The sequence below is a fragment of the Caloenas nicobarica genome, chromosome 6, assembly GCF_036013445.1.
Source record: "Caloenas nicobarica isolate bCalNic1 chromosome 6, bCalNic1.hap1, whole genome shotgun sequence".
Taxonomy (NCBI): domain Eukaryota; kingdom Metazoa; phylum Chordata; class Aves; order Columbiformes; family Columbidae; genus Caloenas; species Caloenas nicobarica.
The window spans coordinates 4,202,528-4,220,172 of NC_088250.1; positions in this window are offsets into that span (position 1 = coordinate 4,202,528).

Below are 17,645 nucleotides of genomic sequence, written 5' to 3' on the forward strand. Positions count from 1 at the left end.
GGAAAGTCTCAAGAAAGTGGGACTACACAAGGCGATTATAAAAACAGCACTTGGCAGAATGCAGTCATGTAAGAGTCAAGGCCTGGATTAGCTATTTCTGTAGAATGATTTCAAGACTACACACAAAACCAGCATTTTCCACTGAAAAATCGCCTTTGGCAGCATGGAGCATGGACTCCTTTCAGTCCAGGAAACCACGGAGAGAGACCCCTCAAGAGAAAAGCACTGCAACATTCCCAGAAGAGAAGATTGAAGCCAAACTACCCAGGATCTTCCTGAAAGCCTTGCAAGGAAGAGACTATTCCTATTGAAGGCTGAGATCATTGCACAGGACTCTGAGAGACACAGCAAACCGGCTCTCAAGTAAATTGCCAGGTAGGTAGAAGGATGCTTGTTCTTCCAGGGAGAAATCAACACAAGCTCCTTTGCTAAACCAGCCTCATGCTTTTCAGTTGCGTGGTAAAATAACCTTCCAGAGGGACATATTCTTCACAATACTCTGCTTGGAGGGGCCAAGTCACTCCGTCAGTCCATTTAAGACCTCAGCTTCCTCCTGGGACACAGACTAGCTCTCACAGGGCTTCATGTTCTTCAAGCTGGATATAGCAGGACTGAGGAAACTGCTGGTGGGTGAGAAACAGCCTGCCTCACAAACAGATGGAAAAGGCCAAAAGGGCCAGAGCAAAAAATCCTCCTGCCTCTCAGAGATAGGACAGGCTCTCCAATAAAAATGGCATTTGTGCCAGGATCCAAGGATGGCATCAAACTCCTTCCTGAACTGCACTCAACCCTTTCCCCGTGCCCACTCCTTTCCTCTTCCTCCCTTCACATGCTTCAGTGGCCTCCCAGGTTAACAAACTCCAGCTGCATCCACTCACCAGACACTTATCCCTCAGCCGTCTGCTTCCAGCCCCACAGACCTGACAGGAAAGCGGAGTTTTGGCCTTGGCTCAGATGCTGCAGTGATAAGGGCCATGGAAATACCTTTAGTTAAAATAAACAACATTGCATCAGCCTTTTCCATTTTAAGATATTGAAGTGACCAGATCCAAAGCTTTAGCCTCTTTCTTCCCTCCCTGTCCCACTCTAAGAAAGAGAGAGCGTTGCACTCCAGCTAGGTTAATGCCTAGGATGAGGAACCTCCCTGGATGGCTGGAGCACAATCTAGTATTTTCAAGGTCTTTTGGAAATCAGAAAATACCATATTTACAAGCATTCTGGAATGTAATTCTGTGAGTGTGCTGCAGCAGCAGTGCAGGTTGCATTCAAGACTGTTCCCCTGGGGACTCCAGAGCTGGGGTGCTTGCCTTGGAAACCCAGTCTGCAGCCAGCAAGTGCCATTGAGACCGTTCCTCCATAAAAAAAAAAAAAAAAAAAAAAAAAAAAAAAAAAAAAAAAATCACATCCCTTTTTTGCAGCAACCGCTGACAGATCTTAATGTGCAAATGTACCACACAAACCAGCTGGCAGCTCATGCTCTTCACCAAAAGTGGTGAATGACATCTGAGAACAGATGAAAGCAACGAAAAACTCAAACCTCTCTGACTTCAGCTTCCCCCATCCTTTTCCTATTCTCTACCTCATCTTGGAAAATAAAAAGTGCAGCAGTCGGTTGGTTTTTTTGTTTGTTTTTTTTTTTTTGTTTGTGTTTTTGTTTGGTTGGTTTTGTTGTTTTTGTTTGTTTTTTCAATATCCCTATCATGAGGAAAGAGAAAATAATTTGTCACTCCTTGGTCTGATGGAAACTGTGTTTAGGGAACACAGCCTCTGCTGACAGCATTCTTCATTCCACATGAGCTGTCAAGAAGCTTAGTTGAGGCCATCCAGCAACCATATAGATCAAATGGGATCAAATGAGCACAACTCAGAGCCCAGTAGTTCCTGCAGGAACCTATAGGAAGCTCTTCTGCCTGTCCCAGCACATAGGGAGCATTTGGGAGGCTAAGAACTTCGGATGTGCCCAGATATGTGATTAAATCCACAAACAGGATAATGAAATCTCATAAATACGTAGATGCATCTGTGTGGCCCAGTACTGACTCAGCAAAATGAGCACCTCCAGACTAATATTAATAAATGAATCCCTGAAAAGTGCAGTACAGAGAGTGGCATTATTTTGGCAATAGCAACATCACAGGGGCAACAATTAGACATGTTTGAAATACTTTTTTTTTTTTTTTCCAGTTCTAAGATTTAGCCCTTTCTCCTCTGCTGGGGAGGGACCCTACCTGCTGCTGTGAGGTTTTTGTGTGCAGCTGAGAAGGCAGAAGGGTAAGAACTGTGAGCAGTGTGAGATACCTGCGTTCTCTCTGGACAAGGAACCAAGTCATTTTACCTCTTCTTGGAATGGAGATGAATTGTTCTTGCTAATTCCTGAAAGGGATCACACCAGCCCTCAGGCCAAAACGAGCTTTGTCAGAAGCTGCAGCAGGATGAGGCCCCAAATGAATGGATCACAGGCCTAAGCCCGCAACTGTCGAAATGAACAAACAGGCAACAAGAAATCAGCAGGGTAAAGTCCCAAGGGTAGGAACCGCTTCTGGTTGCAAAGCTGACACCAGTTTCACCCTTGGGAGCACAAAAGTATGCAAAGAACCTGGGTGGCTCAGAGCTTCAGCAAAATCTGAAGAACAGCAAGAAAAAGGAAGTTAGATGCTGATAAGGTGCCTTAAAACTGTTGACTTACATATCGTTGCAAACTGTGTTCTCTAAACCTCACAAAGCTTCATGTCACTGCATCTCTGTTTTCTGTAGTTCTCTTATCAGCATCTCTTGTTGGGGCCATGTTTCTCTACATTCTCTCTCTGCTCTCATGGAGATGTATGATTTGGGGCAAATCATCGTGCCGTTCTGCCTGTTTATCCTTTTCATCATGTCCTGCCAATTGCTCCTACACAGGTTATGTGGAGTACATGTAAAAAAACAGATGCACAAGAGGTTGCCTTTCCAAAGCAGCATGGACCTTCTCTCCAAAAATGTTCAAAGTATTCAGATAGGGTATGTTTTACAACTCCTGTCTGATACTTTATTGACATTTGGTTTTGGACCAGTGACTCTAATCAGCCTTGTCATGTCTCAATGAGTATAAAAATAACAAAGTCAAAGCCAGTAATATTAATATATCGAATATATTGCTCTTATAAAAGTGAATATGGAGTGACTTGAAACTTAAACATAATCCAAAAGGCTCTGCTTCAAACACTTCTCAGATCATCCCTTTTAGATATTGGTGAAAGTCACCAAATTCAGATGCAACTGCTGAGCTGCAAAGGTTTTACTTGACACAGTGTCAGGAGAGGGACCATTTGCAAACTACTGATGCAAACCAGGATCTCTGGTAGCTCCAAACTAGGCCAGTGTCAGAATGCTTATTCTATGCTCTTCCTTAAGTATGACAAACCTATGTGGGAGCTGTTGCTCTTCTACAACTTGCTTGTTGCTGTCCTCGGCAATTACCTTCCCCACACTTCCTTTGGGAAAAAAAAAGTGCATCATTGGAATTGTATCTGCTCTTATCCTGAAGGTTAATAACTATTTTCTCTGCAAGGAAGGAACTGTCTTGGCCTTTTTTTTTTTTTTGTCTGTAATCCTAAATGGGATAAAGAAAAGAGTTTTCATACGCTAGATATTTGAAGGGCTTTGAAGATTTTACTTCACAGAACAAGTAATTTTAGAGTTTCTGACAGATGGATTTTATGTGGTCTGAGGAAGAAAGGGCAGAAAGGCAGCAGCAAAGGGTACCGTACTTAGAAAGATACCCAGTTGTGCTGGTTAAGCATGTATAGCAAAGGGGGGAAATGCTGTATTTGAGGGTACGGCTAATTCTGTAAGCAGATCAATATTATGGGTAGCCTGCCAAGAAGGAACAATAAGGGATATGTGTTTGGCTGTAAAAATGGAGCTAAAGAAGTATATTTTCCTAGCATTGCAAAGTAGGTGTTTACGCATTAAGAGAATATACATCAAAAGATGCAACTGGTAGTTATGGCTTTTAGAACTAAAGGATTGTCATTTCTGCTCCGTGGTTTTGCAGGTTTTGTACATCCAGACCCTCCAGTTCAAGAAAAAAAATAAAAAAACAACGAAGGATTGACTGCAAGGTCGCGTTGATGGTGGGTAAAAGGTTGACAAGTAATTGGTGGGAAAAGCAATGACAAATAATGGTTGTGCATGTGCAATACAGTCTAAATGTCTGTCAGTGTGACAGACAGACATCCTCTACCACAGAATTAGGATGGCTAATGACAGCCTAAAATGCTGTGGAAGGCTCCTCCTAGAGGAGGGACAGCCAAAAATAAAACCACCAAAGGGCAGAATTTTGCGCTGTTCTGTCCTCAGGGAATGTGTAAGCCATCAAATCCCCTTCTTTACTTGGGAGTCCAGTCAGATCCTAAATTCAGCAGAGCTTTGAGTCCTCACAAAAATATCACTGATAATAAAAACTCATTCTGAAGTTAAGGAAAAGCTGCTTGCTGAATTTGTTTGCTACCTCAGTAGCTTTTTAATTAAATAAAAAGTATTAATTCTTCCCTGCCCATTCAAGCTGGCAAGAGATGGCATTCAAGCAAGCACAGAGAAGCAGCAATGCAATTCCAGGACAACACTGGCACACCCACTGCTGCTGAGCTGGCTGCTGCTGCTCCTGCTGTTAATCCCCAAAATATCATTTTGAAGAGGCAGTTTTTTGTAAGAATGCGGTAATTTATCCCACCTCAGGTGAAGTTAGCAGTGAGTAGCCTGTAGCACGTGGGGAAAAAAAAGACTTCAGACATCTAAAAAAATTAGAGTAATTATTATTCTTTCAAGACGAAAGTAGCCATGTTAGGCTGTACTTATCCTGCTTTCCTTTCCATAGCTCAGCTACAATCAGAGAAGCAGAATCCCCTGCCAAAGTCCCTGATATTTGGGGGAATGATCATCCAATGTGACAAAAATGTACCGCTGACGAAGTGAGGTGTCAGGAGGTGAAAAGCTTCAGCCATTAACATGGTCTATCTGCACTGTCATCTGTAACCATAGGGAGACATGCTCAGACCTCCCTTCCATCAGCACCTCAGCCAAACTTGCTGAATTAAGTCTTCTGAAGTTTGAAAGCTTTTGTCTACAGTGGCTTGACCCTCGACTAACAGCTGAAAGCTGGGTTAAAAAAAAAAAAAAAAAAAAAAAATCAAGCCTTGAAAATCCAACTGGAAAGCGAATGTGGGCTTTTTACATTGTCATTTCACAGGCAAAGCACATAGCATTCAAAAATGAAGCCAGAGAGATGGGAGGCATGTGAGGGATGAAGAGATAAGAGCTTTTCCCTTTTTAGAAGTGAAGTAATTAGGTTAGTAAGTGCAGAAGGAGGAGAGAAAGGAAAGGGAGATCCTTTTGTTAGAGGTTTATAATACAATCCTCTCGCCTGGCCAGGTGTGCTTGCAAGATGTTACCAGGTTGCACACATGGATGAATGTAAGGAGTAGGGCATCACTAAATTACTTTCAAAGGCACTCAGCTGGGGAATCCTCATTTCTAAAAGCACGAGACATTCTGTGGGCAGTGTGTTTGTTTGTGGGGTTTTTTTCTTTTTTCTTTTTTTTTTTTTTTTTTAGGGACTGCCAGTCATAGTGGACATTACCAGTTTCCCTGTAGCAAACAAATGTGATTCCTCTGGTTTTAAATAATGAATGGAACCTTTGGTTACAATGGGCAGTTTCCCAGGCTTTTAGGGCTGTTGTGATCAGGCCTTTGATGTGGAAGGGACAAGGGTTGAGGAGCTGGCAAGCACTGAAACAAACCAAAGGCCCTATAGATATAGAAGTTCCCATGAAGCAGTCCTTTGCATGTTGGATAATGTTCGCTTAAACAAATCTTCTATGGAAAGAAATATTCAATGTATTTAGTCAATGCTTGGAATGACAATTGCCTCTGATCTTACTGTCCAGGAGCATAAACAAACAAACAGCTGATTTACATTTCCCCTATTACCTTTAGCAAAAACCTCTTCTAAAACGAAATCTCTCAGCCCCTGATTGCAGCTTGAATTTCAATATTAAAAGACAGAGCTCGACCATGGAAAGGGGAAGAGCATTATGAGTAGCTATTATATAAGCTCCTTCCCTTTGAACCTCGCCTCACACACTGTTCACCACTCACGCAGACTTGCCTCTGAGCTTCTTTGTCAGAATATAATGGGCAGAAGTTGGAAGCACCGCTCGGTTCATTGTAATCACTGTGTAAACCTCCAGGGTAATTGAAATGATACATATTGCAGGAGTTGTTTGAATAAAAAGAATATCCAAAAAGGAAAGCGCAGAGCCAGCGTAAAATGCTCTGAAAGCAAAGGTGTGTTGTGATGAAACCTTGAGGCCTGAAAGAAGAAACCTGCCCTGCAGGGAAGTTTAAAATCCTCTCTGGAAATTTTCTTATAGGGAGCTACATCACATGGGGGAGGAGGAGAGCAGGGGGGGTCTGTCTGAGCCGAGCACAGGGCCCTGCTGGGACACAGGTAAATGCACAGAGACACCAGGAAATAATTACACTTGGAGCCAATTTTGCTGGAAGAAGCAAAATGAACTGTTCATGAATAGAGAAAGAAAAGGAGCCTCGTGATTTCCTGGAGTGTGTGGGGCACAATAAAGAATTAAAAAAACGAAGGAGATGGGAGGAAAAGATCCTCACTGCATCTACAGTTCTCCATTGCTTTAGCTCTGCCTTCCTCTATGTTTCTCCACATAAAGGTATTATGTGTTCTGTTCATCAGGCCTTTCGTGTACACTTATCCCATCTACCCTCGTGCTCTCGTTCTTACACTTTCTCACCATAAAAAGCTTTCTAATATTTTTGTTAGCCCTCCCACTATGTTATTTTCCACCTGAATCCCTGCTGTTTTTTCCAACTCTTCCTCTTCCTGTGCATCATTAAGCTCATGGAGGTCCTCACTTGCAACTGAGGTCTGAAGTCAAGTTAAAACAATTTCAACAAAAGGTCAGTTTGGCAGAGGAAAGGTATTTTGAGTGCTCCAAACTGTGAGCTTGTATGGAACACTTTGTCAAACTAGTTTCATCTGTAGAAAAATGGAAAAAAATAAGAGGAAAGTTTGTTTAAAACAAAACAGCATTTAAAAATAAAAACCAATGTTCTCCCTCATATTTTGCTTTTTGTCTGAATTTTTTTGCCATCTGTTCTGCCTAAGTTCATGATGCATACCTGAAATTACTTTACTTTGAAAGTGTCAGAATATATTGTCAACTTTCAAGTATTGTGTTTCAAGAATGTATTCCAGCTTTTTTTGGAATAAGACTTTGCATCTCCCTGTACTTCAAGACTCTGTCACTGATGAATCGCTCTGAATCCCCATACTGCCCATGGTCCAGGTGGAGTCTGTGCCTGGGCTCTTTCCCCCAGGGCTCCAGCCCAGCCTACATGCAGGCTCTACACGCAGCTTTCAGCACAGCATCCCCAAACGTTCCCTGCTCAGTCTCATCTCCACCACTGAAACATCCTTTGCCCCAACCTGTACAAACGGCATCTTGTCCCATCCACACCCCCTCAGAATAGTGTAGCAAAAATCCCTTTTTGACAAGATCCAGGGAAAGCTTGTACTGCGAGCGCCTCTGATGCTGTTCCAGATAGCTACAGAAACAGAGCTTTGAAGAAGCTGTAAGATGAGTACTGGGCTGGTTAAAAATCACTCACAAAGAACATACTGTTAGTGGATCTCTCTCCAGCTGCAGGGATACTTGAAGCAGGACCCAGCACTGATCTGTGCAGGCTCATCTTTTGTTTTGATAGTGACCTGGGTGAGAGAATTGAGCACACACTAAGAAAATGTGCATGACATTGACCTGACTTGTTTTAATTTTCCAGGTGTTTTTAAAAACATTTGAAAAGCTGGAATACAGAGCTGAAATACTTCAATCTCTTCTTTTTGAAAGAATGTTATGTTTATGGCTGCAAACCAGAATTTGGGGGTAATCAAACAGCACTCCACATCTCTCTCCCTTAGCTCAGTTCTCCCTTCTCCCAGACACACCTGCACTGAGTTGTATTTCATTTCCCAGCAATAAAGCAATATGAAACTATACACCCTTCCCCTTAAATACGCGTCTCCAGATCTTGTCATGGAAGCATTTGGCAATAAAAGCAGAAGGGCAGGATGTCATACGTGCAAAACATTCGCCCCGAAAGATCTGGCATTCAAAGCTACGAAGTTAAAATCTGCCCAACTGCCTGTACTTCATATTAAGGTCCCTGTCTTTAAGCAACAGCGGAAGACATAGGTTCTCCATAGAGCCTTTCCAAAAAGTTACTGATTTGCACTTCTGTTAAGTTTACTATTCAAGAAGCTTTAAACTATTTATTTCCTTTTAAAAGCACTAAAGGGTTTTGCTGTGTTGTTTGGGGGGTTTTTTGTTTGTTTTTGTTGTTGTTTTCTCTCCTTCCCATTCTGATTGTAGAGATCAGCTTAACTTAATAAAAAATATACTGCATGTCTCCAGGTCACTAGCTTTCAAATGACAGAAGCTCCATGAAAACCTCATGAAGTCTTCCTAAGGAAGCCATTTCATTCAGACTTGGGAAATTACAACAGCAATTTAATTTTTAAAGTACACCTAGTGTGAAGGGAGGCTGCAGCCCCCTGTCCAGACTGACACGCTGAAAAGCGCTAGCGCAGGGACCCTGCCAGCCCTGCCAACGTGCCTGTCCCGCTGCGGAGCACAGAGCGATTCGGCATCAGCGACTCTTCTCATACAGGGCTCTACTGCCCATCTACCCACGTACTTCACTGGGTATTTTATGCTACTACTTGGTGAGCTACTCTTGCTCAAAGCAGGCACCTGAGGTCTTCTATAGATTGGGGAGGAACGAGCCAGTATCTGTTCCTGGGGAAGAGCTCCCAGGGAGCAAAATAACTAGAGTCCATGGTTGGGAAACAGGTATTCAGCGACAGGCTAAGCCAGCCCCAAGACTTCAAGTTGGCCTTCTCAGGGCATTAATTACTTGGTTGAAAGAAAAGGTGAAAAGATGTCAATCCATTCCCAATTCCCACTCCATTTTTCAGTTACTTGAGCCTCTCGGCTCCCCTCAGGCATCTTTTTCTCTGACATTTCTGCCCTCAGCAACTTGAATATGCCTCCCAGGCACTCTTCATTGCTATGGCACTGGCTGGGCACCTTTCCTATTAAGTCACCAGCTTTCTCTGCCTTCACTCTCCTCCAGGCCCAGGCTTTGGAGTGCTTCCTACAAAAATCTCTTTACCCAACAGAAGCTTTCCATCCCTCTTGATTCTGCTCTCCTGCCCTCCCACCATTGAACTTCTAAGCTGTTAATAATGCATTGTCAGGTGCCCTCTGCATTGCTGGGAAGCCGAGCGCAACATCTTTAGTGCCTTATCTAAATATTTTATGTGCTAAACTACAATCTCTCCTCAAAACATCGCTTCACCAAGTCCTTCAGATTGCAGCTGAGTCTCTGGTGATGTTTTTAACGGTGAACCTTCCAAAGATTGCTATTTATGTCACATGCTGCTCAAAAATAAATACTGCTCTTGTGCTGCCTGCTTCCCATAGCAAGAGACAGGCTTGGCTGTTAGCTGTGAGCTTGTAATCACACACCGCGCATTTCAGCTGTAATGATTTCTTAAATATTTTTAAACGATCTAAGTGGTGAATATGTGGGCATACGGACTGCCTTGTAATCCTGTTTGTTCGCAATACATCAGTGCTAAATTTTATCTGCAGAACTAAGGCTACCATTGTAATTGCAGCCTCCATAAGGCTGTAACTGCCCAACAAAGAGAATTCATTCAGGTCAAACCACTATTTGAATACCATTATGGCTACAGGCCTGGTAGCGCTGTGCCGACTTGTGTTAATTGGTAGTCACAGATGTGGGCATTGAAAAGGAGCGGCTGGAAGTTGGGTGAAAGACAAGCTGACATAATTAGTGGGAGCTGGTGGGGAGATGGACACACATTTGCAGGCAAAAGAAGCTCCCTGCTTGCCAGCTAAAAAAGCATCTCTGTCTCTGGCTGCAGGGGTTGCTTGCTGAATTTCACTTCCATCTGCTTGGAAGAGGCTCTCCAAAGGTGGCAGACCAAATCCCATGCTCAGACAAAACACATCTCCTCTGTAGCACAAAGAGGAAGCTCTGAACAGAGGGAGAAAACAACTGCGAAATCCAATCTCACCAAGCACAAGCACTTGAGCCAGAAGAGTCCTCGGTGGTGAGACACCCCTGAGAACAGCTTGTTAAAGCAATTTCCCTGATTAGCAGAAGAGTCCGCTCAGTGGTACAAGATGACATCTGCTCCCTGGGAGCCCCCACCTCCATCCCCCCTTTGCTGGGTGCCGCATCTGGACACAGCTATGCAACCAAACCACGTCCCAGGCTAAGCCAACTGCTTCACGTGGACGAAGCTGAGACTTAGGCACACACCGTGGCCGACACTCACGAGAAAACATTGCAGTGGGAAGACAAACAGAGATATTCTTCCTGGAGATTCCTCCTAGTGCTTTGCCTGAGGAGGCCGAGTGTGCCCTAGCACAAAGCAGGCTGCAGAGTGCAGCGCAACCCTGGCAGTCCTGTTCCTTTACACTTCAGACATCCTTCCTTCTCACCTGAAAAACTGGGCTACCAGACATGAGGCAATGACTCCTGTCTCTATCCCGGTACCTGTCTCACAGCCTGTGCAAAGCCTGTTTCTCAAAGCAAAGAGGCTCACCCTAACATTGACAAGGCATTGAATTCGATGTCACATGTATGCATGTTCAGCTAGAAGATGACATTTCTGGAGGGGAAAGTGTCCATACAATTCTTCTCAGACTAAGCCAACCTAGCTGGACAACTTCTGTTTGGCCTCCACTGCTGTTTCTTAGGTTTTTGGCATTTTTGTGTGTGTTTGGGCTTTTTGGTTGGTTGGTTTTGTGGGTTTTTTTACTGCCTTGAGAGACTCTTTCAAAGAAGCAGCATAGTCCATGAAGAATTTGAATCAAAAGCCCAGTTCTGGTGCAATTTCAATTAGTAAGAATTGTGAGTCGTTACACAAATTATGTGTTATGAATTTCTGAGGATTTATTTATAATCATGGGAAGCGGAGCATGAAGACCTCTGAAGATGACCTTGTTTACCTCCTCTTCCCAGAGCAGAAAAACGTCTTCCCATTCCATGCCTCACAGACAAGAGCCTCCAGCTTTACCCTTCTTCCATTAGCCTTACAATGCAAAAGGTTCTCCTAGTCATGACTTAAATCTCATACTCTATTTAAGCCCTTTGCTTCTCTTCATCCCTAATTTATAGACAAGAAAAACAGATTATTCCCCTTTCTTTGAAACAAGCTTTTTCCTGCTAGTAGATTTATCCTATCTCCCCTAAGTATCTTCTGGTAGACTGAACCACCTTAAATCCTTCAGTCTGTCTTCATCAGCTACATGTCTGAATTTCTGATGGTTGCTATCAGCCATCTCTGCTCCCCAGCCAGGCAATGCATACCTTGAATTACAGTACTCAAAACTGGATACTTAATTCAAGTATTAAATACAGTAAAAAAAAGTGTTGTCTCTGATTTATAGGCAAGTTTATATATACACACACACATATATATGTGCTAGCAGTTCTGCTTTTGTCATAACACCATCATATTTTTGACTCTTGGCTCTGCAAAGTTTCTATCTATTTCTTTGTTCCCCATCTGACATTTTTGGAACAGACTTCTCCAAATAAGATACGGACATTTGTACCTTGTTCTTACAGAATTTCATTCTGCAGTCTTTCAGATCAGATTTCCAAACAAGAAATATCTTTTTGAATTCTCGTTCTGCTGAGCAATGTGCCCGCAGGCCCTCTGTGCATGATGTCACCTTCAAGTTTAACTAGCAGACACGTTCTCACATCAACTGTCTCATTTACTGAAGAGCCTCATCCCCTCCAGAACCTGCTCACACACCACAGCCCCGCTATAATAGGTGCGGTCCAAGCTCAGCACTAAAAGATGAGCTTGCACCAGCAGAGCTTGCTAAGTCAATAGCCTTGCTGTAACAGAGTTTAAATCTCCAGCTGACCTTCACCCCATCCACAGCACTCTGACACAGGGCCCAGATCCCACAAAGTACTCCTTGGACTTGAACCCCCAAAGCACCACTGACTCTCCAGAGATCTGGCAAACAGTGGCAGTGTTCTAGTTGATGGTAATTGCCCAGAAACTGTGCTGCCCAAGTTCACTAGAACTTTGGTATCTACAGATCTGTAAGAGGCCTTTGTCATTATGTCCTTCCCAAGTCTACAAAATTTGGTCACTGAAACGCCAAGCTACACAGACATCCCTTTAGCTACAAGCAGTCCAAGAATATAATTTTGTTTGTGTTGCTGGAAGAGTACGTTTCTCTAGATTTAGGTACAACAAGGTCTTGAGCTTTATCTATGCCTCTGACATCCAGAAACACTAATCACCTCCTTATAGAACATATGCAGACATGATTTATGCATTTGGTAAAATTTTATCAATTTACAGCAATCAAATTAATGAGCTAAATTAATTCACGTTAATTTATTTACATTGCCTAGGAATATTTCTTGTATGGATAGCTCCCTTAACTGCAATGTCATGTTTCAGAGAAACACCAAAGTAGAGCCGTTGAGCTGTAGATCATGTTTAGGCTGTGACCTCAAGCTGTATCAGCTTGGGCCAACTCTGAAATCTTGGAAGCTGTTGTCTCACAGGTGCTTCACGCTCTCAGGATTTCAGGCAGCTGAGGAGGTGAGTGCTCCCCTTGAAAAGCCAGCCTTAAAGCATACAAGAAGGAAAAAGAGAAACCCTTTTGTCTGATCCAACTAAGGACAAGAAAAGTATAAACAGAGCCAAGTCTGGCAGATCAAAATTAACCCTTTAAGCCCTACTGAAGCCTCAAGCTTGGCTCTGCACTAGTATTTTTTGTGCAGAAATGACTTCACATTTTGTCTGCTACCAACTTAATAACTTAAGTAAACGCAAGTTAGTTTGCTAGTTTTTCTTCTGTGAGAAGGCTCATAGAATGCCATCTCCCATTGAGAGAAAAAGATGTTATATCGCTGTGTCAGTCTCAGCCTTATAAGAGTTTTCCCCTCTCCTCTTCTTCCCTCCCTCCCTCTCTCTCACACCTATTTTTCTCAAGTGCTTCATGGAGGCTTTTATAAATAACTGGACATATTCATTCTAACAAGCACTTTGGCCAGTCAGATTCATTTCTGTATAACCCCTTGCAGTGCTATTCAATAAAATGCGAATAATTACCATAGCAACTGCAGCATGTGGTACATATGGTGCCTCTGAGAAACAAAGCATTTTCTTTCTTTTCTTACCCTTAAAAAAAGAACCACATACATTAGTTTTTAATACAAAATGATGCCTTACAGTGTTTATTAGAGGGGGAAAAAAGGTTTTCAAATGAAGAACGATTTTGCACTCTGCTTATAAGCTCAGATAATCAATTCTTCATACATCACCATCCTTTAATCTCTCATTTTCTCACATTATCAATGTGTACATTTTTGCAAAATGGAAACAATAGGTACTTAGACAACAAAGTATCCTGATCATGTCCTCCTGTGCTCTTACTGGCTGGACTCTCCAATAGACAGCAAAAAGTGAAGGGTGTTGACTCATGGAAGGACTGGATTAAACCTGAAGAGCAGCAGCCCTTCAAGCTGCCCTGCATATTCCCTGGAGCCTTCCTGCCCTTGACAATGACAGCTGAGCTGTAGAGATGGAACTGGACACAAAGTGCTGCAGTGTCCAACTCATGCCCTGAACACACAGGTAACATCTTGTTACAAACACCGAGCTGCAAAACGGAGCATTGCAGGAGTTGTTTCACGTGCAGTTCCACAGACAGCAGCACCACCCACGAGCGGGGCTGAGAACCATTTGGAACCCGTAACTGCGTCAGTCGTGTGTTTGTGAGTCGAGGTCCTAAAATGTTTTGCCAAGATGAAGAGGTGGTACCTTTTGAGCCTGACTGGTTGACTCTAAAGGTATCATCTTGTTGAACAAACAGCTAGAATCACACGTTCATACGTGCATGACATGGACATTGAGTTTTCCGAGCGTGGAAGAACAGTGCATACTTGAAGATCAGTTTCTCAAGCCCACGCTCCAAAAGTCAAATTACAACACAGCCACCATGTTCCACAAAAGAGCGCTGAACTAACATAATTTTTTAACATGCAGTTAGAAACAGAAACTGAGGATGGCCAGAAGACAGGAGAGGGATAGTGCTCTTGCTGACTCAGCCTGCAAGTTATGTATCCCTAGTAGAGCCCTTCTCAGCCACCAGCTGTTGTGATCCTGTTGAATTCAGCGCAAATCATACCCTGTGTTAGCAACCACAAACCAGCACATATCCTTCATCCCATCACCCCACAGCAGGACATCTTGCCCAAAACACAACATGTCAAGCTCTCAGTTGAACTCTCCTGGCATACCAGGCTGTAAGGCTTTACTGCCTAAAACAAGCAGATCCTGAGGGACTCCAAAGGGGAAATGGCCACCCCTTCAAAGACTCAGAACTTCTGTACCAGCCTTTGTTTCCAGTTAAACCCTTCCCTCAGTCTCTCTTTGTTGTCATCCTCGCCACAGGACCGATATCAGGAAAAGGTTTCTTGAACATGCAGACACCTTCTAGGCTCAAGCTTTGGAGATTGCAAAGATGTGACATGCATGCACCCATACCCCTGGGACAGTGCCAAAAGGCTGGATTCTTGGGTATTTTTTTTAAGATTCCTTTTGACAACATTTGCTATAGGTATCTGTAAATCAAGCATGAAAGAGAGAACTGGTCATACCTAGATGTACGCACACTTGCTCCACAGTCTTCAACCACAAAACCCAGCTGAAGAAAGTCCAGCCTTAGAAGTGCTGATCACCAAGTGCAGTTGGGAACCGAAATAAACATTACTCTTCAAAATGGAATTACTGGTTACCGTTTTATCCTTGATGGAATAAGGCTACAAGGATGATAAACACGAGCTACAGTTTATCTAATAATACCTTCAATAAATACAAAAGAACCCCTTAGCCTTTTGGGGAATATGTTATTTCACCAAAACAAATCTTGGACTGGAATAACATGACTTATCTGAATACAGCTTCCTGTCATAATAGCCCGCATTTAGATGAATCTATTTTGAGCTGTCCAGCCACCACCCAGCAGCAATTTTTCAGACAAAAAACCACTAGAGAGCGCCTCTCCCACAGCGATGGGATCAGCACTGTAAACCTGCTTAAGCGTAAGAGACTATTTTGCTGAGAAGTGAAGAATTCAGTGACATGGGGAATTATTATGCACCATTCATTTCCTTGTAATTTAACTCTCAGTAACAAAAGCATAATATATGGTCTGGTTTACTGGACTGATTTACAACACTTTAAGTGAAGAGACGATTTCCTTCTCTTCACGCTGACATCAGCAGATAACAAAGTGTGTATCTCGTAACATGACATTGCTGTAGATAGAGCAATGCAGAAAAAAGTGCTAAGAGGTCGTGGCACAGTGAGCAGCAGCTGAGGAGCAGAGAGGCCGGCCCAGAACCACAAGACAGGGCCTCGCACTCTTGCTGCCCACAAGAAAAGCCACCAGCAGCACCTCGCCAAGGCAGAATGACACGGACATGAGGCTCCCACCCTTTGCTGCGGCTGTGTGGTTTGGCACCTTCTCACAGAGGCTGGGGTTCGATCGAGCAGCATGAGTTTGCCTCATCTTGTGCCAAAACACTGTCCTCAGGGACCACCTTCTTTTTGGAACCCAAAGTCTCATTGTGTTGTCTGGGCACGGATGGCAGGAGATAAATTATACTCCAATAGGGTTTTTCATTTTATGGGACCATGTTAGAGCACCATGCTCATACCAGGTGTACCCATGAACTCCCTTTGCTCCTTCACCACGTGTAAAAAAATTGGATAAGAAGATCTCAATATGCTGTTGCCTAGACTTACAAACACCAACAGGCACTTCTCCCTTCTCACCCTAATGTGAAAGGCTAGAGAGAACATATCATCAACTTTCATACAGCCTCAGCTTTTGCCCTGGGCTCCTGAACGCAAACCTCTGCAGGTACCTCATAAGTTTGGTTTTGCTGTTTGTTTTTTTGGTTTTTTGTTGGTTTGGGTTGGGTTTTTAACAAACAAACAAAACCACCCCACACCACCACCAAAAGCAACCAACCAAAAAACACACACACAAAACCAAACAAATACACCACTAAATGCCACCACACCACACAGAAAAAACCTGCCTTTCACAGAGGGGAAAATAGCAGAGAGAAAATGCTCCATTTCTGCCCAAACATGAACAGTACAGAGGCACACATGAGGTGTTAAGGGAACATGAAATCTCACAAGAATGAATTTTGTGTCCTGACTTCTATACTTCTTGTGGTTCAGAGTCGGCCAGAAAAAATATGCCAGGGACACCAAGAGTGGTGTTTTTCAGAGTATTACAGAGCTGAGCAGGGGGCATTGCCCCATGATCTCTTTAAACACGTACACACCTGCACAAGAACAGCATGAACACAAAGAAGTGGCAGGGACCTGAGACCTGCTCTGGTCCTTTTAGGCTATCTGTGGGACTCAAGGGAGGAACAGAGACTCCTTTTGAGCTGAGAGCAAGGGAGAGCAAAGGGCAGATACAACAATCAGCGCTCAAGGAGGCAGCAGAGATGGACAAAATGTCACTGCATCTAACCTGAGACAGAGCCCTGCAGGGTCTGGAGGGACACAGCAGCACACGATGCCAAGAGAGCCTTGTTTCTAAGACAAGGCACATGAGAACCACAGTCAGGAGAGAGAGGCACCACTTTTCTCTGTGACAGCCATGGTGCCTCCTGAGGAAGGAGTTGCCATCTGCCAGGTGCCAACTGCTTTGCAATGAAGAAGAGATAAATTATGCCATGACAATACGGCAAAAACTCTACAAACAGGATGGGCAAACAGAGGCAATGGCAGTATTTATAGTAGGCCAGATGCCAGGCTCTACATTAAGCCAGAAGATTCCCTTGGCCTGCTCAGGTGCCAGTAGATGTCTATTTTTACCTCAGAACTCATACTCCTGCCCACAGACACAAGGAAAAGCTCCTTCAGGTGCCTCACAGCCACTATTTCATTCTCAAGCAGAATTCTCAGTCAAGAGGATGACCTACCCTGTGGGCTTTTGTTCAACAGAGCGCGACCTGTAGGAAAAATAGTCGTTCTGGATAGCAAAGAACTCAAACAGGGTTTATGTCTTTACAAGCAGTGCATCCAACACCTAGCAGCAGAATGCACAAGTGCAAACTTCAACAGACCCTCAAACCTTTAGAGGGCAGGAGTTCTTGCCTGAATGTTATGCACTGTGTAGTCCAGGATAGGTCTGAGAGTACCACAAGGCAAATACCACGATAAGCAATGTACTACCACAGCTCTGCTACTGAGTCACTTCCTTCCTCTTCAACATTTATTGCAATAAGCAAATCTCACAGGGTAGATCATCGGAGCTGGATAACAGCGGCTCCTTCGGAGAGCCTTACAGGAGATAGCATGGAAAGGAGTCAACTCTGCAGTGGTTTGGGTCTGACGCTGCTCCTAGGTGGGCTGTATGAAAGCCATCTCTAGACTGAAGAGTTTCCAGTCTGTAGGCTTGGTATTAGAAGGGTCT